Below are 21861 nucleotides of genomic sequence, written 5' to 3'. Positions count from 1 at the left end.
GGCAGCCAGGGCGGTGGGTGGAGGGGGGCTTGGATAGAGGGGGGCGGACGGCGGCAGCGATGGAGGGCGGCGGCGGGTGGAGGGGGCGGACGGGGCGGCGGGTGGAGGGGGCGGACGGGGCGGCGGGCGGACGGGGCGCGCGTGGAGGGGGCGGGCGGACGGGGCGGCGGGGACTAGAACGAAGGTGCGGCGGCGCGGCGGGTCAGGATCCGGTGGCGGCGGCGGTGCGGGTGGGGGTCTGGGTCGGGCGGCGGTGCGGCGTGGGTCGGAGTAGGGAGGAGGAGTGGTTGAGGAAGGGGCAGTTGAACGAGTGGCCACGGCAAGGCCCGAGTGGATAAGGGTGCCTCTATGCCGACGGCCATGCCGTCGGCATAGGCATGGTCCCACCTGGCAGCGAGAGGGTCGTCGAGTGGGTAAGGGTGGCTCTATGCCGACGGCCAGGCCGTCGGCATAGATAGGAGGCCTATGCCGACGGCAAGGCGGTAGGCATAGATGGCAACCACTTTTATTGAAAAAATAGTCCCACCTCGCCGAGGGATAAGCAATTTGACATGTTTAAATAGTTCACTAATCCATACGTCATAAGCACCGGTATTCATTAGACTTATATGAAGAAACGTACAATTACGGTGAAACTTTCAATGCCCGGGCAGCCAGCCTGGTGCCCAGGCACTGAAGGTTTCACCGTGATAGTACGTTTTCCATGATGAATGCCGAAGTTTTTAATAAATTGAATTATTACATTTTTAGATTTTTATTTTACTGTGTGTATGGGACCCGGTGCGACGACCGTGACACGGCGGCAGCGACGCCCGTGAGGGGGGCACACCCTGGAGCCGCGGGGCCGGGTGCCTGCGCCTGCCACCACGCTTCCACAACCGTAGGAGGGCCCATCGCAACACCTGGCGGCATTGCTACCCCCCTCCCCGGTACCTCGTCTCGTCTAACCCTGAAACAGACGACCGCCGGGTCTAGACCTTTGACTTTCACCGGACGGGGTTTGACCGGTGGACCTTTTCACCTGGTTGTCATAGCCCAGCCTATAGCTACACCTCCCAACACCGTCCCGGCCCAACCCACCCCTAAATTCCCTCCGTGTCGGCCCGACGTGGCTGTTTCCCCCCTCCGGGACACGGCGGCAGCGACGCCCGTGAGGGGGGCACACCCCGGAGCGTCTCCTGGAGGGGGAAACGGACGCGTCGGGTCTACACTGAGGGGATCTTGCTATGGGTCTGGCCCGGATGTTGCTCCAAAGTGTTCCTATGGGCTGACCTAACACAACCGGGTGGAGAGTTCCACTGGTCAAAGCCCGTCCGTGCAAAGTCAAAGGGTTAGATCCCGTGGTCAAACGCTACAGGGTTAGGCGGGACGGGGGCCCTGGGGGGTAGCAATGCCACCCGAGCGTCGCACTGGGCCCTCATACATGTAGGGTGGTGTGGTGGCATGTCCGAAGAGGCGGCACGCGTCTCCGGGGGTGTGCCCCCCCCCTCACGGACGGCGATGACACAGTAGTAGACGTTCTGCGGTAACGATGCGGCGTGAATATTATTAAATACTCGGAGTGCGATAAAATCATGAGTTTTTTACACGACGTGCGCACATGTGTTGTAGGACTGATGCTAATTTTTCATAATTGTTCGTGATGGAGAAGTATCTGAACAATTTCCTCTACGCGGATTGCTCTTCGCGTGTCTACGACTGTGGTCGGCGGCCTCCGGGGGCTAGCATGCCGCCAAATCTTGCGTAGGCGGCCTCTCACAAGTCTGGAAGTGTTGTGGCGGGTGCAAACGCCCGGCACGCGTCTTCGGGGTGTGCCCCCCTCACGGACGGCGCCGCCGCTGGCACCTGGAGGGGGGAAACGGACGCGTCGGGTCTACACGGAGGGGATCTTGCTGTGGGTCTTGCCCGGATGTTGCTCCAAAGTGTTCCTATGGGCTGACCTAACACAACCGGGTGGATAGGTCCACTGCTCAAAGCCCGTCCGTGCAAAGTCAAAGGGCTAGATCCCGTGGTCAAACGCTACAGGGTTAGGCGGGACGGGGGCCTGGGGGGTAGCAATGCCACCCGAGCGTCGCACCGGGCCCTCATGCATGCGGGTGGTCTGGTGGCATGTCCGAAGAGGCGGCACGCGTCTCCGGGGTGTGCCCCCCTCACGGACGGCGATGACACGGTAGTAGACGTTCTGCGGTAACGATGTTGCGTGAATATTATTAAATACTCGGAGCGCGATAAAATCATGAGTTTTTTACACGACGTGGGCACATGTGCTGTAGGACTGATGGTAATTTTTCATAATTTTTCGTGATGGAGAAGTATCTGAACAATTCCCTCTACGCGGATTGCTCTTCGCGTGTCTACGACTGTGGCCGGCGGCCTCCGGGGGCTAGCATGCCGCCAAATCTTGCGTAGGCGCCTCTCACAAGTCTGGAAGTGTTGTGGCGGATGCAAACACCCGGCACGTGTCTCCGGGGTGTGCCCCCCCTCACGGACGGCGCCGTCGCCGGCACCTGGAGGGGGCAAACGAACGCGTCGGGTCTACACGGAGGGGATCTTGCTGTGGGTCTTGCCCGGATGTTGCTCCAAAGTGTTTCTATGGGCTGACCTAACAAACCGGGTGGATGTTGGAAATATGCCCTAGAGGCAATAATAAATGGTTATTATTATATTTCTTTGTTCATGATAATTGTCTATTGTTCATGCTATAAATGTGTTATCCGGAAATCGTAATACATGTGTGAATACATAGACCACAACGTGTCCCTAGTAAGCCTCTAGTTGACTAGCTCGTTGATCAATAGATAGTCATGGGTTTCCTGACTATGGACATTGGATGTCATTGATAACGAGATCACATCATTAGGAGAATGATGTGATGGACAAGACCCAATCCTAAGCATAGCTCAAAGATCGTGTAGTTCGTTTGCTAGAGCTTTTCCACTGTCAAGTATCTTTTCCTTAGACCATGAGATCGTGCAACTCCCGGATACCGTAGGAGTGCTTTGGGTGTGCCAAACGTCACAACGTAACTAGGTGACTATAAAGGTGCACTACGGGTATCTCCGAAAGTGTCTGTTGAGTTGGCACGGATCGAGACTGGGATTTGTCACTCCGTGTGACGGAGAGGTATCTCTGGGCCCACTCGGTAATGCATCATCATAATGAGCTCAATGCGAATAAGGAGTTAGCCACGGGATCATGCATTACGGTACGAGTAAAGAGACTTGCCGGTAACGAGATTGAACAAGGTATTGGGATACCGACGATCGAATCTCGGGCAAGTAACATACCGATTGACAAAGGGAATTGTATACGGGGTTGATTGAATCCTCGACATCGTGGTTCATCCGATGAGATCATTGTGGAGCATGTGGGAGCCAACATGGGTATCCAGATCCCGCTGTTGGTTATTGACCGGAGAGGCGTCTCGGTCATGTCTGCATGTCTCCCGAACCCGTAGGGTCTACACACTTAAGGTTCGGTGACGCTAGGGTTGTAGAGATATGAGTATGCGGAAACCCGAAAGTTGTTCGGAGTCCCGGATGAGATCCCGGACGTCACGAGGAGTTCCGGAATGGTCCGAAGGTGAAGAATTATATATAGGAAGTCCAGTTTCGGCCACCGGGAAAGTTTCGGTGGTTATCGGTATTGTACCGGGACCACCGGAAGGATCCCGGGGGTCCACCGGGTGGGGCCACCTATCCCGGAGGGCCCCATGGGCTGAAGTGGGAAGGGAACCAGCCCTTAGTAGGCTGGGGCGCCCCCCCTTGGGCCTCCCCCTACGCCTAGGGTTGGAAACCCTAGGGTGGGGGGCGCCCCACTTGGCTTGGGGGGGAAGCCACCCCCCCTTCCCCCTTGGCCGCCGCCCCCCCTTGGAGATCTGATCTCCCAGGGCCGGTGCCCCCCCAGGGGTCCCTATATATAGTGGGGGGGAGGGAGGGCAGCAACACAACAGCCCCTGGCGCCTCCCTCTCCCCCTGCAACACCTCTCCCTCTCGCAGAAGCTTGGCGAAGCCCTGCCGAGATCCCGCTACATCCACCACCACGCCGTCGTGCTGCTGGATCTCCATCAACCTCTCCTTCCCCCTTGCTGGATCAAGAAGGAGGAGACATCGCTGCTCCGTACGTGTGTTGAACGCGGAGGTGCCGTCCATTCGGTACTCGGTCATCGGTGATTTGGATCACGGCGAGTACGACTCCATCAACCCCGTTCACTTCAACGCTTCCGCTCGCGATCTACAAGGGTATGTAGATGCACTCCTTTCCCCTCGTTGCTAGTATACTCCATAGATGGATCTTGGTGATGCGTAGGAAATTTTAAAATTCTGCTACGATCCCCAACAGTGGCATCATGAGCCAGGCCTATGCGTAGTTATTATGCACGAGTAGAACACAAAGCAGTTGTGGGCGTAGATGTTGCCAATTCTTCTTGCCGCTACTAGTCTTATCTTGTTTCGGCGGTATTGTGGGATGAAGCGGCCCAGACCGACCTTACACGTACGCTTACGTGAGACTGGTTCCACCGACTGACATGCACTAGCTGCATAAGGTGGCTGGCGGGTGTCTGTCTCTCCCACTTTAGTCGGAACGGATTCGATGAAAAGGGTCCTTATGAAGGGTAAATAGAAATTGGCATATCACGTTGTGGTTTTACGTAGGTAAGAAACGTTCTTGCTAGAAACCTATACAAGCCACGTAAAAACTTGCAACAACAATTAGAGGACGTCTAACTTGTTTTTGCAGCATGTGCCTTGTGATGTGATATGGCCAGAAGATGTGATGAATGATATATGTGATGTATGAGATTGATCATATTCTTGTAATAGGAATCACGACTTGCATGTCGATGAGTATGACAACCGGCAGGAGCCATAGGAGTTGTCTTTATTTTTTGTATGACCTGCGTGTCATTGAATAACGCCATGTAAATTACTTTACTTTATTGCTAAACGCGTTAGCCATAGAAGTAGAAGTAATCGTTGGCGTGACAACTTCATGAAGACACAATGATGGAGATCATGATGATGGAGATCATGGTGTCATGCCGGTGACGAAGATGATCATGGCGCCCCGAAGATGGAGATCAAAGGAGCAAAATGATATTGGCCATATCATGTCACTATTTGATTGCATGTGATGTTTATCATGTTTTGCATCTTATTTGCTTAGAACGACGGTAGTGAGTAAGATGATCCCTTATAATAATTTCAAGAAAGTGTTCCCCCTAACTGTGCACCGTTGCGAAGGTTCGTTGTTTCGAAGCACCACATGATGATCGGGTGTGATAGATTCTAACGTTCGCATACAACGGGTGTTGACGAGCTTAGCATGTACAGACATGGCCTCGGAACACACGCAATACACTTAGGGTTGACTTGACGAGCCTAGCATGTACAGACATGGCCTCGAAACACGGAAGACCGAAAGGTCGAGCATGAGTCGTATAGAAGATACGATCAACATGAAGATGTTCACCGATGTTGACTAGTCCGTCTCACATGATGATCGGACATGGCCTAGTTAACTCGGATCATGTTTCACTTAGATGACTAGAGGGATGTCTATCTGAGTGGGAGTTCATTGAATAATTTGATTAGATGAACTTAATTATCATGAACTTAGTCTAAAATCTTTACAATATGTGTTGTAGATCAAATGGCCCACGTTGTCCTCAACTTCAACGCGTTCCTAGAGAAAACCAAGCTGAAAGATGATGGCAGCAACTATACGGACTGGGTCCGGAACCTGAGGATCATCCTCATAGCTGCCAAGAAAGATTATGTCCTAGAAGCACCGCTAGGTGAAGCACCCATCCCAGAGAACCAAGACGTTATGAACGCTTGGCAATCACGTGCTGATGATTACTCCCTCGTTCAGTGCGGCATGCTTTACAGCTTAGAACCGGGGCTCCAAAAGCGTTTTGAGAAACATGGAGCATATGAGATGTTCGAAGAGCTGAAAATGGTTTTCCAAGCTCATGCCCGGGTCGAGAGATATGAAGTCTCCGACAAGTTCTTCAGCTGTAAAATGGAGGAAAATAGTTCTGTAAGTGAGCACATACTCAGAATGTCTGGGTTACACAACCGCTTGTCTCAGCTGAGAGTTAATCTCCCGGATGACGCGGTCATTGACAGAATCCTTCAGTCGCTTCCACCAAGCTACAAGAGCTTTGTGATGAACTTCAATATGCAGGGGATGGAAAAGACCATTCCTGAGGTATATTCAATGCTGAAATCAGCGGAGGTGGAGATCAGAAAGGAACATCAAGTGTTGATGGTAAATAAAACCACTAAGTTCAAGAAAGGCAAGGCTAAGAAGAACTTCAAGAAGGACGGCAAGGGAGTTGCCGCGCCCGGTAAGCCAGTTACCGGGAAGAAGTCAAAGAATGGACCCAAGCCTGAGACTGAGTGCTTTTATTACAAGGGAAGTGGTCACTGGAAGCGGAACTACCCCAAATACTTAGCGGAAAAGAAGGTTGGCAACACCACAGGTATATGTGATATACATGTAATTGATGTGTACCTTACCAGTACTCGTAGTAGCTCCTTGGTATTTGATACCGGTGCGGTTGCTCATATTTGTAACTCAAAACAGGAGTTGCGGAATAAGCGGAGACTGGCGAAGGACGAGGTGACGATGCGCGTCGGGAATGGTTCCAAGGTCGATGTGATCGCCATCGGCACGCTACCTCTGCATTTACCTACGGGATTAGTTTTAAACCTCAATAATTGTTATTTAGTGCCAGCTTTGAGCATGAACATTGTATCTGGATCTCGTTTAATTCGAGATGGCTACTCATTTAAATCCGAGAATAATGGTTGTTCTATTTATATGAGAGATATGTTTTATGGTCATGCCCCGCTGGTCAATGGTTTATTCTTGATGAATCTCGAATGTGATGTTACACATATTCATAGTGTGAATACCAAAAGATGTAAAGTTGATAACGATAGTCCCACATACTTGTGGCACTGCCGCCTTGGTCACATTGGTGACAAGCGCATGAAGAAGCTCCATGCTGATGGACTTTTGGAGTCGCTAGATTACGAATCATTTGACACGTGCGAACCATGCCTCATGGGTAATATGACCAAGACTCCGTTCTCCGGAACAATGGAGCGAGCAACCAACTTATTGGAAATCATACATACTGATGTGTGCGGTCCGATGAGTGTTGAGGCTCGCGGTGGCTATCGTTATGTTCTCACTCTCACTGATGATTTAAGTAGATATGGGTATGTCTACCTAATGAAACACAAGTCTGAAACCTTTGAAAAGTTCAAGGAATTTCAGAGTGAGGTTGAGAATCAACGTGACAGGAAAATAAAGTTCCTGCGATCAGCTCGTGGAGGGGAATATTTAAGTCACGAATTTGGCACACACTTAAGGAAATGTGGAATCGTTTCACAACTCACGCCGCCTGGAACACCTCAGCGAAATGGTGTGTCTGAACGTCGTAATCGCACTCTATTGGATATGGTGCGATCTATGATGTCTCTTACCGATCTACCGCTCTCATTTTGGGGCTATGCTTTAGAGACAGCCGCATTCACTTTAAATAGGGCTCCGTCGAAATCCGTTGAGACGACACAGTATGAATTATGGTTTGGGAAGAAACCTAAGCTGTCATTTCTAAAAGTTTGGGGATGCTATGCTTATGTCAAGAAACTTCAACCTGAAAAGCTCGAACCCAAGTCGGAGAAATGCGTCTTCATAGGATACCCTAAGGAAACTATTGGGTATACCTTCTACCTCAGATCCGAAGGCAAGATCTTCGTTGCCAAGAACGGGTCCTTTCTGGAGAAAGAGTTTCTCTCGAAAGAAATAAGTGGGAGGAAAGTGGAACTTGATGAGGTTATAGTCACCCCTTCCGAACCGGAAAGTAGCGCAGCGCGGGAAGATGTTCCTGTGGTGCCTACACCGACTGGGGAGGAAGTTAATGATAATAATCATGAAGCTTCGGATCAAGTTACTGCTGAACTTCGTAGGTCCACAAGGACACGTTCCGCACCAGAGTGGTACGGCAACCCTGTCCTGGAAATCATGTTGTTAGACAACGGTGAACCTTCGAACTATGAAGAAGCGATGGCGGGCCCGGATTCCGACAAATGGCTAGAAGCCATGAAATCCGAGATAGGATCCATGTATGAAAACGAAGTATGGACTTTGACTGACTTGCCCGATGATCGGCGAGCCATAGAAAATAAATGGATCTTTAAGAAGAAGACAGACGCGGATGGTAACGTGACCATCTATAAGGCTCGACTTGTCACTAAGGGTTATCGACAAGTTCAAGGGGTTGACTACGATGAGACTTTCTCACCCGTAGCGAAGCTGAAGTCCGTCCGAATCATGTTAGCAATTGCCGCATTCTATGATTATGAGATATGGCAAATGGACGTCAAAACGGCATTCCTTAATGGCTTTCTTAAGGAAGAATTGTATATGATGCAGCCGGAAGGTTTTGTCGATCCTAAGAATGCTAACAAGGTATGCAAGCTCCAGCGCTCAATCTATGGGCTGGTGCAAGCATCTCGGAGTTGGAACATTCGCTTTGATGAGATGATCAAAGCGTTTGGGTTTACACAGACTTATGGAGAAGCCTGTGTTTACAAGAAAGTGAGTGGGAGCTCTGTAGCATTTCTCTTATTATATGACATACTATTGATGGGAAATGATATAGAATTCTGGGAAAGTATAAAGGCCTACTTGAATAAATGTTTTTCAATGAAGGACCTTGGAGAAGCTGCTTATATATTAGGCATCAAGATCTATAGAGATAGATCAAGACGCCTCATTGGTCTTTCACAAATTATGTACCTTGACAAGATATTGAAGAAGTTCAATATGGATCAGTCCAAGAAGGGGTTCTTGCCTGTATTGCAAGGTGTGCAATTGAGCACGGCTCAATGCCCGACCACGGCAGAAGATAGAGAAAAGATGAGTGTCATCCCCTATGCCTCGGCCATAGGGTCTATTATGTATGCCATGCTGTGTACCAGACCTGATGTAAACCTTGCCGTAAGTTTGGTAGGAAGGTACCAAAGTAATCCCGGCATGGAACACTGGACAGCGGTCAAGAATATCCTGAAGTACCTGAAGAGGACTAAGGATATGTTTCTCGTTTATGGAGGTGACGAAGAGCTCGTCGTAAAGGGTTACGTCGACGCTAGCTTCGACACAGATCTGGATGACTCTAAGTCACAAACCAGATACGTGTATATTTTGAATGGAGGGGCAGTAAGCTGGTGCAGTTGCAAGCAAAGCGTCGTGGCGCGATCTACATGTGAAGCGGAGTACATGGCGGCCTCAGAGGCAGCACAGGAAGCAGTCTGGATAAAGGAGTTCATTACCGACCTAGGGGTGATTCCCAATGCGTCGGGCCCGATGACTCTCTTCTGTGACAACACTGGAGCTATTGCCCTTGCCAAGGAGCCCAGGTTTCACAGGAAGACCAGGCATATCAAGCGTCGCTTCAACTCCATTCGTGAAAGTGTTCAAAATGGAGACATAGATATTTGTAAAGTACATACGGACCTGAATGTAGCAGATCCGTTGACTAAACCTCTCCCTAGAGCAAAACATGATCAACACCAGAACGCTATGGGTGTTCGATTCATCACAATGTAACTAGATTATTGACTCTAGTGCAAGTGGGAGACTGTTGGAAATATGCCCTAGAGGCAATAATAAATGGTTATTATTATATTTCTTTGTTCATGATAATTGTCTATTGTTCATGCTATAAATGTGTTATCCAGAAATCATAATACATGTGTGAATACATAGACCACAACGTGTCCCTAGTAAGCCTCTAGTTGACTAGCTCGTTGATCAATAGATAGTCATGGGTGTCCTGACTATGGACATTGGATGTCATTGATAACGGGATCACATCATTAGGAGAATGATGTGATGGACAAGACCCAATCCTAAGCATAGCTCAAAGATCGTGTAGTTCGTTTGCTAGAGCTTTTCCAATGTCAAGTATCTTTTCCTTAGACCATGAGATCGTGCAACTCCCGGATACCGTAGGAGTGCTTTGGGTGTGCCAAACGTCACAACGTAACTGGGAGACTATAAAGGTGCACTACGGGTATCTCCGAAAGTGTCTGTTGAGTTGGCACGGATCGAGACTAGGATTTGTCACTCCGTGTGACGGAGAGGTATCTCTGGGCCCACTCGGTAATGCATCATCATAATGAGCTCAATGTGACTAAGGAGTTAGCCACGGGATCATGCATTACGGTACGAGTAAAGAGACTTGCCGGTAACGAGATTGAACAAGGTATTGGGATACCGACGATCGAATCTCGGGCAAGTAACATACCGATTGACAAAGGGAATTGTATACGGGGTTGATTGAATCCTCGACATCGTGGTTCATCCGATGAGATCATCGTGGAACATGTGGGAGCCAACATGGGTATCCAGATCCCGCTGTTGGTTATTGACCGGAGAGGCGTCTCGGTCATGTCTGCATGTCTCCCGAACCCGTAGGGTCTACACACTTAAGGTTCGGTGACGCTAGGGTTGTAGAGATATGAGTATGCGGAAACCCGAAAGTTGTTCGGAGTCCCGGATGAGATCCCGGACGTCACGAGGAGTTCCGGAATGGTCCGGAGGTGAAGAATATATAGGAAGGGTTGTAGATATATAGGAAGTCCAGTTTCGGCCACCGGGAAAGTTTCGGGGGTTATCGGTATTGTACCGGGACCACCGGAAGGGTCCCGGGGGTCCACCGGGTGGGGCCACCTATCCCGGAGGGCCCCATGGGCTGAAGTGGGAAGGGAACCAGCCCTTAGTGGGCTGGGGCGCCCCCCCTTGGGCCTCCCCCTGCGCCTAGGGTTGGAAACCCTAGGGGTGGGGGGCGCCCCACTTGGCTTGGGGGGGAAGCCACCCCTCTTCCCCCTTGGCCGCCGCCCCCCCTTGGAGATCTGATCTCCCAGGGCCGGCGCCCCCCCAGGGGTCCCTATATATAGTGGGGGGGGGGAGGGAGGGCAGCAACACAACAGCCCCTGGCGCCTCCCTCTCCCCCTGCAACACCTCTCCCTCTCGCAGAAGCTTGGCGAAGCCCTGCCGAGATCCCGCTACATCCACCACCACGCCGTCGTGCTGCTGGATCTCCATCAACCTCTCCTTCCTCCTTGCTGGATCAAGAAGGAGGAGACGTCGCTGCTCCGTACGTGTGTTGAACGCGGAGGTGCCGTCCATTCGGCACTCGGTCATCGGTGATTTGGATCACGGCGAGTACGACTCCATCAACCCCGTTCACTTCAACGCTTCCGCTCGCGATCTATAAGGGTATGTAGATGCACTCCTTTCCCCTCGTTGCTAGTATACTCCATAGATGGATCTTGGTGATGCGTAGGAAATTTTAAAATTCTGCTACGATCCCCAACAGTGGATAGGTCCACTGGTCAAAGCCCGTCCGTGCAAAGTCAAAGGGCTAGATCCCGTGGTCAAACGCTACAGGGTTAGGCGGGACGGGGGGCCTGGGGGGTAGCAATGCCACCCGAGGGTCGCACCGGGCCCTCATGCATGCGGGTGGTGTGGTGGCATGTCCGAAGAGGCGGCACGCGTCTCCGGGGTGTGCCCCCCCTCACGGACGGCGATTACACGGTAGTAGACGTTCTGTAGTAACGATGCGGCATGAATATTATTAAATACTCGGAGCGCGATAAAATCATGAGTATTTTACACAACATGGGCACATGTGCTGTAGGACTAATGGTAATTTTTCATAATTGTTCGTGATGGAGAAGTATCTGAACCATTCCCTCTACGCCGATTGCTCTTCGCGTGTCTACGACTGTGGTCGGCGGCCTCCGGGGGCTAGCATGCCGCCAAATCTTGCGTAGGCGGCCTCTCACAAGTCTGGAAGTGTTGTGGCGGGTGCAAACGCCCGGCACGCGTCTCCGGGGTGTGCCCCCCTCACGGACGGCGCCGCCGCCGGCACCTGGAGGGGGGAAACGGACGCGTCGGGTCTACACGGAGGGGATCTTGCTGTGGGTCTTGCCCGGATGTTGCTCCAAAGTGTTCCTATGGGCTGACCTAACACAACCGGGTGGATAGGTCCACTGGTCAAAGCCCGTCCGTGCAAAGTCAAAGGGCTAGATCCCGTGGTCAAACGCTACAGGGTTAGGCGGGACGGGGGGCCTGGGGGGTAGCAATGCCACCCGAGCGTCGCACCGGGCCCTCATGCATGCGGGTGGTGTGGTGGCATGTCCGAAGAGGCGGCACGCGTCTCCGGGGTGTGCCCCCCTCACGGACGGCGATGACACGGTAGTAGACGTTTTGCGGTAACGATGTTGCGTGAATATTATTAAATACTCGGAGCGCGATAAAATCATGAGTTTTTTACACGACGTGGGCACATGTGCTGTAGGACTGATGGTAATTTTTCATAATTGTTCGTGATGGAGAAGTATCTGAACAATTCCCTCTACGCGGATTGCTCTTCGCGTGTCTACGACTGTGGCCGGCGGCCTCCGGGGGCTAGCATGCCGCCAAATCTTGCGTAGGCGGCCTCTCACAAGTCTGGAAGTGTTGTGGCGGGTGCAAACGCCCGGCACGCGTCTCCGGGGTGTGCCCCCCCCCCCTCACGGACGGCGCCGCCGCCGGCACCTAGAGGGGGAAACGGACGCGTCGGGTCTACACGGAGGGGATCTTGCTATGGGTCTGGCCCGGATGTTGCTCCAAAGTGTTCCTATGGGCTGACCTAACACAACCGGGTGGATAGGTCCACTGCTCAAAGCCCGTCCGTGCAAAGTCAAAGGGCTAGATCCTGTGGTCAAACGTTACAGGGTTAGGCGGGACGGGGGGGCCTGGGGGGTAGCAATGCCACTGGAGCGTCGCACCGGGACCTCATACATGCCGTACGGTGTGGTGGCATGTCCGAAGAGGCGGCACGCGTCTCTGGGGTTTGGCCCCCTCCAAGTGACGGCAGCACTGCCTTGCGTGCAGGGGGGCCACACCGCGGAGCCCCAAGACGGGCGTCTACGCATGCCTGAACACTTTCACATATGCATCGGGACCCGTGCGATGTTTCGGTTACATAGCTACACCCCGAATCCCCTCACTAACCAGAATTCCCTCCGTGTCGACCGTTTCCCCCCTCCGTGACACGGCGATAGCGACGTTCGTAACGGGGGGCAATCGATATACCATGGGGGTATGTTTTTGTAGATAAGGCATAATTATCTTATGCAAAAATAAAAACTAAAATAAAGTAAAAATAAAAAATAAAGTAAAATAAATGTATGATGTGCGCACACGGAGGTGCAGTCCCACGGATCGATGACGTGGCATGGCACACGGATCGATGACGTGGCAGAGGGGCATGGGCCAGGTCTATGCCGACGGTTATGCCGTAGGCTTACCTCTGCCATAGATATACCGACGGCCGCCGTTACCTCCCGTCGGCGTAGTTTCAACGCCGTCAAACGGTCAACGCTGACCGGGTAGGTGGGCCCGGGCTATGCCGACGGGCCCCGTAGGCGTATCTCAAGCGGTCCCGACGGCCTCGTCTATGCCGACGGCCCCGTCGGCATAGATGGATGTATGTCGACGGCTTTTCTACGCCTACGGCCTGTCCTTGGCCGTCGGCATAGGTCCATCTATGCCGACGGGGGCCGTCGGCATAGATGAGGCCGTCGGCGTAAGCAGTTATTCTGGTAGTGAGGTAACACCAGTCCAGTTACAAGGGCTGCTCCCCTTTGTCCATGAGTCGAGGAGATCATCGGGCCAATAGCTTAGGTTAGATTTCCATTGGAGAAGTGCCTCTGCTCGCCGATCGAGTGAAGAATGATTAGAATTTGAGGCAGAAGAAAGATGTGGCAAGACAAGTAGGAACAGTAGCAGCTCCAAGGCTAGGAGAAGGCTCATGTTGTGCTCCAGGACTAGTTCATAAATGAAGCTCCAGAGCGCACACATTGTACTTATACGTGGATATATAGTCCGCTGACGCCGTTGATTGTTCTAAAGAAAGTAATTGGGAGGCTTGCCTTGCCTTGTAGACCATGCTTGGCCAGGTTGTGGAACCAGACAATCTGCTCCACACAAGCATGCATCATTGAACAGTTAAAAATAGAACGGAATAGAGACTGCCGCTGCAGGAACGAGCTCAACCCTTCCTTGCGCAACATGCTGAACCAGACAATCCGAGCTAAGCAACCCGTAACTAGCAACTGACTCGCATTATTAAGAGAATGCGTCCTAACTGAATTGGAGGAGCCTCCCATCCGAAGTCCTCCCTGTTAACAACCGGCTACTGATTCACTTGATTCGACATTGTTTCAGTGTATCCATCGATTACAGTATGTCCAAAGAAAGTGATTGCTGGGTTTGCCGTGTAGGCCATGCTCGGCCAGATTGTGGTCTGTGGAGCTGATTCCTCGAAAGACCGCGCGCAAGACCTTCCTACAATCTGCTCCACACAAGTATGCATTGTTGACCATTTTTTTTCCTCCAAAACTGAACGTCTGAATGAAGACCGACAGTCGTGAGTCCTGAACTTTGTCTGGCTCTGGCGCTGCTGAAACAAGTCCTCACAAGTCACTATCATTCCTTCCAGAATATGTTAAGGCAGGAGATCCAAGAGATTCAACATACCACATCCGATTTGTAGATCGATAACCTTTTTTCCTCGGGTACCAGATGCAGGATTGTAGATCGATAACTTTTCATTAACGCTTCAGGTGGCCATGACGAGGATGATGATTGACCGCAACCTGTAATTACCAAATGATGAATCGAATTATTAAGAGGATGCTGACTTAACTGAATTTGGGGAAGCCGCGTACTGCTATCTGCTCGTGGTCCTGGCACCTCCCGTCCGAACTCCGAAGTCCTCCCCTCTCTGGAGCCGATTGAGAGAGGTGAGGTCGGGCAGGCGAACGGCGTCGACCTGAGGCTGCTCAGCTTGCATAATCGGCGGCGGTGGCGGGGGAACTCGCAGATGCGGCGGAGCGTCAAGGGCGACAGGGGCGGCGGCGTCAAGGCCCGCGGCGCAGGAGAAGAGAGAAGGTGAGATGACGATGACAACTGGGACCCACGCCAGAGGGGAGCTTTTCCGTTTTGAGGGTACCATTGCAAGGAGGCTAACAGAAAATTCCTTACACTGCAAGATCAAGCCAACGACTACAATAGAATGAGAGCGTGAGATGAAAAAATAGAAAAACCGAATCTGTACCACTGGATGGAAGATCGATGTCCCAGATTCAGGTGGAGCGATCTGGGTACACAACTTGCAAAAAGCTCCCTCGCTGAAGGTTAATTTCTTCCCGATGTCCTCGTTCAAACCCAATCCCGTACGTACGTAGTCGCAGCGACCTAAAATTCCCCTCCACAACGGCGGCGCCGGCGCCGGCGCCGGGCCGGATCCCTCAAGCAAGCTGGGCGAGTACGCACACCGGAGGTGATGTTCCATCTCTCCGATGGCTCGTGCCCGCCGTGCCTCCGAATCGCCGATGGTCCAGTTTGAAGCCAACCAGATCGGAGCTCCTGGAGTGCTAAGATCCGCGCCGCAGTGTGTTCGTCACGACCTCCCATCTCAGGCTCCGGCAGCGACTGGTTCGTCACCGCCTCTACAGCATCAGCTCGCGTCCTCCTCGACCTCGTCGGCTGCAAATCGTTGGTGAGCTCCTCGGCTCCTTCCGGACCAGCCCCTGTGACGTGGTGCGAACCTACAAGGTGTTACCATGGTGGTTAACTTTTCTGGTAAATACTCCACAAGTTAATACTCCCATCTCAATTTTTCTGGTGGTTAATCATTCACCTGCAATGGAGTAGATGTTAACTTGTAGTATTAGCTAGTACATTTGTGCTCCATCTCAATTTTATTAGCTAGTAGACGTATGATGCATTTAGTTTTATTTTCTTGTACTTGTTCATGTCAAACCTGCTCGTGCATGAATGATGCACTTTTGCAACTTCGATTTGATGATGTATTGCTACTGTTCTTGGTGGTTTGGCAGTCTAATTTGGACATTATGTTTAACTGTTAAGTACTCTGGAACCAAGTTAGTAGGTTAAGGACGGGTAGATAATCCTCAATTTGAAATTTAGGACGTTGGACTGAAAATAATAATATCTACGGTTGTTCCATTTATCGTCACAATACGCATTCATTCAGTGAAAAGTTGATGGACAGTGAGCTCTTTTTATAATTGTCTGCCAGTTCTAGCATAAAAAACATACTTTAGGTATGTGCAGCACACAGGTTTAAGCATGAATGTATGACGCATACATGGACTTTTGCTAACTGGATCGTGTTTGTTAGTTTGATTTCTCCCAGGACAAGAAGCTCGAGCAAGAAGAACTACGGCTGGAGGCAACTGTTGTGTACCATCAACATAGAAACGTTGATGCAGTTTTTAGTCGCAATGTTTGTTGAGTGATGATTATTAGTACTTTGGACTAAGCATTGCCTGCGATGTACAGTACCCTAATGCAATTTTTGCTAACAATGCTTGTTGATCCTGTCATGTTATTTATTACTTGATATGCACTCCCTCCGTTCTTAAATATAATTAAGCCCTTTTAGAGATTCCAATATGAACTACATATTGGAGCAAAATGAGTGAATCTACACTCTAAAAATGTGTATATACATCCATATGCAGTCCGTATTGAAATCTCTACAAAAGGCTAAATTTTGAAATGGAGGGAGTATATCTTCTTGTGTTGTGCCTGGGATGCTCCAGTTTGACATGTACTGAACAATTGTTCCGGGGATAGTCCAGCTTGACATGTACTCAAGTACTTTCTCCGTTCCTAAATATTTGTCTTTCTAGAGATTTCAACAAGTGACTACATACGGAGCAAAATGAGCGAATCTACACTCTAAAATATGTCTATATACATCCGTATGTGATAGTCCTTTAAAATCTTTAAAAAGACAAATATTTAGGAACGGAGGAAGTATTTGTGCTTGGAATGGTCCATTTTGACATGTACACAGTTCGCTTGTGCCTGAGATGGTTCTACTTACACGTACTCACTCATTAGCGCCTGTGATGGTCCAGCTAGCCATGTAGTTCAAGAGGCCAAGAGGGTGTCTTGATTGCTTTTTTCATGTACTTAAATATCTTTGACATATGTTTACATACTCTTGATTGACCATCTTGTTCAGTTTCCTGCATAATTAATTGATATGGTAGGACTCAGTATTGTACTTAATACACATGCAATACATATGTGCAAAAGGAGGGAGCAGGAATGAAGGTGTGAAGATATTACAGTCTCATAACAGAACGTTTGGACATGAAAAAGTGGAGGTAGTTATTGCAAAAGTCTATTTGATCTAACTACTAGCAGGGGGGTTTTCATAAAATGCACATTAAGTGGCCTAGGATCCCTTCACTAGAATCTGTGCCATCCACACTAGAGCTGACGGCCCAGATCTGTTTTTCTATTTTTGCATCATAAGGTGTTCTTCTATTGTAGTCACTTCCATTGTAGAGTAGAATGTTTCTCGTAATCTTTACCTACTAATAAACCAGCTATCGCTCGCTTCTGGTCGTCCGTCGTGACCATTTTTGCAAAACAAGCCCCTGTTGTTTGTTGAATTCAACCCGCAGTCCTATATTAAGTGAGTTCCTAAGGAAACGTTTCATTTTTGCAAACAAGCCCCTACATTAGTTGGAATTCAGCCCGCAGTCAGTCCTTATATTCCTTATCCATTCCAGACTCCACCGCCGGTCACTCGCCGCCGCTTGGTGCCGGCGTCCACGACGCCGCTCCGACGACCCCTCGCCACCCGCCATCGCCCGCAGCCACCAGCAGGCCAATATTCTGTTTCCTCTCATCCTCCCCCTCGCGCCTGCGTCCCTCCATGGTCGGCGAGGACCACCTCCGGCCTCCCCTTCCTCTGCCCCGCCTCCTCACCTCGCGCCCGAGTGCCGCTCCTGCAGCACCTCCGCCGTCTGGCTCTGTTTTCTGGTGCCCCGTCGCCGCGGGACCTCCCCTCGCACCGCGTGCTGCTGCTTCCCCTCGCCCAGTCCCGTGCGCCTCATTCCTCCACGCGAGCGCGCCGCGCCCCGAGCTCCATCATCCCCGCTTCGCCCTCGCCTCCTCCTTCCGTCGCTGTCCGCGACCTCCTCTGCTCGCGCATGACCATCTCGTTGGCCTCCCCTGCTCAAGCGGGCCAACCACCAGGGACGACGGGGCTCCTATGGCCGCCGGTGTCAGGAGAAAGAAGGGTGGCGGCGCTCCTGGCGACGAGCAGCAAGCGGAGGCGAGGAGGTGGCGGGGTTCTTGGTGGTCGCCGGCGTGGCGAGGGCCGGAGGAGTCGCCGGCGCGGGCGTCGGGCGCGGTCGGAGCAGAGGAATGCAGGTCGTGCTCGCGCGCAAGTCCCGTGTCCAATTTGGATTGATTGTAGACCGTGTCCTTGTCGAACACAAGTCAATGGAGTGCCGAACCCGGATTGCTGTTTTTTGGTATGAGAAGGAAGGGTACTCAGCCATAATCTCCATCAGATCAATTTTGGAGGAACATCTAATGTCGCCGCCGAGTTCGCCGGAGGAAGAAGCGCCGAGTTTGCCGGAGGTACAAGAACATTGGTCCAGCACTGCGATGTCGCCTGCGTCTTCTACATCAGAGGTATGTATCCCCTTGACCCCTGTTTTTCTGTGCCGGAACAATCAGGCTACCATGGAAGTTCAGCTTAATCAGGCATCCTCAATCCTCCATGGAGGCAGTAATTAGTCAGGCATCTGATCTTGGTTAGTTTTACAACATCACAAAAAGAAGATATGAAAGTCATGTTACACATCGAGATACATAGCCCTAAGGTCAACTGACTATTATGTTGCCGGAGATGCTCGCCGGAGCACCTCCTACCTCTCTCTCGCTCTTGTTCTCTCACTCTGGACACAGACGAAAAAGAACATAGACAAGTGGTTTTTGTGCAGCCCGGGTTCTGCTGTTTTTCAGCTTATCCTTTTATTCAGCGATCTAAAGTGATGTCGTGATGCTCGCAACAACCCCATCGTGCCCGCGCCATCCCACAGGCGAAGTCGTGCAGCTGGCTTCCTACATATTCGCACGAAACACACAACGATCATGCCCTCGTGCTCTAACAGAAAAACTGAAACTGAAGAACTCTGAAACTACTGAACTTTCTGAAGAAAACTTACACCTATCGACTAGACTGCTCTGGCAGTACTTAAAGAGGGAATCTGAGCATAGCATTACTTCCTAGCAGGCAGCAGGGGCTGCAACTTTTTTTCGCTGGGAATCGTCTTGACCTTCTGAAAATATTTGCTTGCTTGTCACTGTTTGAATTTGCTTGGTTATTCTTCAGTCATAATGCTTTATGGATTTCATAATCTATCAACGCCCTACTAATATAGTACTAATGAATTCCAATTGCATGCTGAAATCATTCTGATGTTGCTCCTGACTGAAATTGGTTCAGTCATAATTGGCTCATTGCTTTAGTTTATAGGTCTAGCTAAGAATTTGTTTTCTGCTAATGGTCTAGCATTGTATTAATTTGTTGTATACATGCTGATTCTGAATTTTGGCATCGATTGATATAATTTTTTTCGAGAAAATTTCGTCCAAACTAAAATGTTGTTGTTCAAGTGTAGGATAATTGGGTTTGATGTCTCTGTTGTGTGTGCGCGTGCAGGTGCCAAAGGCGTCTGGTAGAACTCAGGTGGATGCCAAGGAGATTCGGCTACCGGACATGCCATTTGGTGACTGCAAATTGCATAATTTCTATACATGTTGCTGCTGCTGTTGATTTATTATTATTACTGGTTTGTCATACATAGACAACATCTATTCTAGAATATGTCCAGCAAACACATAGACGTGTATCAGGTGGCATATGTATTTGGATTAGGTAGTATTACATATTCATAAATGCCACACTTCAGTCAATAAATGAACTAAAAAGGTTGTACTGATTTTTAGTCAGTTTTTCGTCAATGAGTAAATCAGTGCTCAAGATTACTTTTGCATCATATATAATACAAAATATATTTATGTGTCAGCCGTGTGCTTCCCTTGGTGGTGGCAACAGTAGCCTATTCTATTTGCTCCATATTTGATACAATTCCCTGTTGACTCTATCTTTGCACAATCTGAAATATTCAAACAAAATAATGGTTTGAGGCTTACCTTTTGTTTATGTTGTAACTGCAGAAAATAGATGACATCGCTGAAATGAACATTGCAGAGGATTTGGATAACCGACCTTCAAAAAAAGCAAAAAATTCTGAAACAGGTGTTCTGGAGCCATCACCAACTATGTCAGTATCTTCTCCAATTTCTGAATGTTTTGAATCGATTGTGCCGGAATCAGTTTTACCATTACATGATGTTAAGGAACCAGATTCCAATAAAGAGATCATAGTTGAAGAGAAATATGATTATCTACCACAAGGTATTTGTTTGATTTATTCTGTGTACTTTTGTATTCAATATATTATTAAAGTATTTGATTTTTTTGCAGACAATACATTGACCGATCATGATCTATGTGCTCATATAGCAATAGAATCACCTTTCAGAAAACAATTGTTGGTTCAGATCGATGGGAGTTCTGTGTTACAAAATCAGTTGATGTGTCTGCTAGATGAAAAAGAGTGGGTAAATGATGATGTAAGTAGTCAAACAGGAAAATTGTTATTAATCACTAATATCTATTACTAATGTATTTAAAAATAATCTTAATTATATAGGTGATCAATGCATATATATGTTGTATGAAGGACCAAATACATGTCCAGAATGACAATAAAGTATATTTGAAGATATGATGGTGGTCCTGTGTATTGCTTGAAATTATCATGTAGTTTACTAGCAATTGCAGTGCTCTTATTATTTAATTTCCACAAATATGATACCCTCAATCTGAAGATATGAACTATGCTGCTCCTCCTGGTTTGTGTGTTGCTTCCGATGGATGATGCTCTGTTTCTTCAGTGTGTGGCAACTCTTCATTAAGGTTTGGAATAAACAGAGAATCACGACCACGTTGTTTTGGTGCTCCGGCGACCTACCCTATCTCCCTCGAGGCGTCTTCGCGGGTCGTTGTCCTCCCTCCATGCCAACCATGGTGGTCTTCGTGCGCCGTTTGTCCTCCCTCTGCGGCAACTGTGGCGGAAAGCAATGAGCAGGTTTTGCAAGATTGTACGCATTGCAACTCACGGGCATTAAAAAAAGGAACAAACTCTTCCCAAGCAAACGACCATCTGTAAAAATTCCCTAGCAAAAATGCTCTAAAAAATATATGTAAAAAAGTCTTTTTCCTAAAAAACTATTCTTTTTTAGGAAATGTTCCAATTTTGATAAAAAAAAGGTTAATTATTAAGTGTTCCAATTTTTATGAAAATCTTAACTTTTATTTAAAATAAGGAATTTTCCATGTTGAACCTTATTATGGGCATTTATTAAAACTGGATATAAAAAATGATGCACAATGGCACATGTGTCTTTTTTTGCCCGGTGCAACGCACGGGCATTTGTACTAGTTAAACCAATTCGGTAAATTCGGATTCGTTCATCCTTAGTTTTGGTCTTTGCTTTGAACTCATCAACATGATTTCTTCCAGTTGGTTTGATATGTGTGGTTATTATTGCTATATACTTAGGAAGAATGAAAGTCCGTATAAAATAATCTTCTCAGTGCGAACGGTAATTGTTAACATTATAAATTATTCCATCTTTATATGGGTGGATCAATGCTTGAGTGAAATATCTGCAATTTTAGGAACTAAGAAATATCTACAAATCTAAAATACATGTATGTCTACTTTCTTTTCTTTTTTGCGAAAAGATCAAATCTATTAAAGATTCACCGGAAGTACAAAACACCTCAAACACAATAAAAATTACATCGAGGTCCATGGA

The 21861-nt window shown here is 49.2% G+C and overlaps 2 long non-coding RNA genes across 4 annotated transcripts; one reads left to right on the top strand and one right to left on the bottom strand.

Annotated features, from left to right (window-relative positions):
- Positions 1-14182: 14182 nt before the first annotated feature.
- On the bottom strand, positions 14183-15114 carry LOC109771803 (uncharacterized). 3 transcript variants are annotated; one of them, XR_012201517.1, is made up of 3 exons: positions 14802-15084; positions 14611-14729; positions 14183-14533 (listed from the first exon to the last, which is right to left on the bottom strand). It is a non-coding gene; the product is annotated as an uncharacterized lncRNA (long non-coding RNA). The 3 variants fall into 3 exon arrangements; XR_006665796.2 differs by having other exon boundaries at positions 14183-14530; positions 14802-14985; XR_012201516.1 differs by having other exon boundaries at positions 14611-15114.
- A 317-nt stretch (positions 15115-15431) lies between these two features.
- Positions 15432-20765, top strand: LOC109756282 (uncharacterized). Its single transcript, XR_005760471.3, has 5 exons — positions 15432-15717; positions 16280-18600; positions 19634-19700; positions 20152-20392; positions 20462-20765. It is a non-coding gene; the product is annotated as an uncharacterized lncRNA (long non-coding RNA).
- The last annotated feature ends 1096 nt before the right edge of the window (positions 20766-21861 follow it).

The sequence above is a fragment of the Aegilops tauschii genome, chromosome 1, assembly GCF_002575655.3.
Source record: "Aegilops tauschii subsp. strangulata cultivar AL8/78 chromosome 1, Aet v6.0, whole genome shotgun sequence".
Lineage (NCBI taxonomy): Eukaryota > Viridiplantae > Streptophyta > Magnoliopsida > Poales > Poaceae > Aegilops > Aegilops tauschii.
Note: the sequence above shows the minus strand (reverse complement) of the source record. Positions and strands in the feature narration are given on the sequence as shown.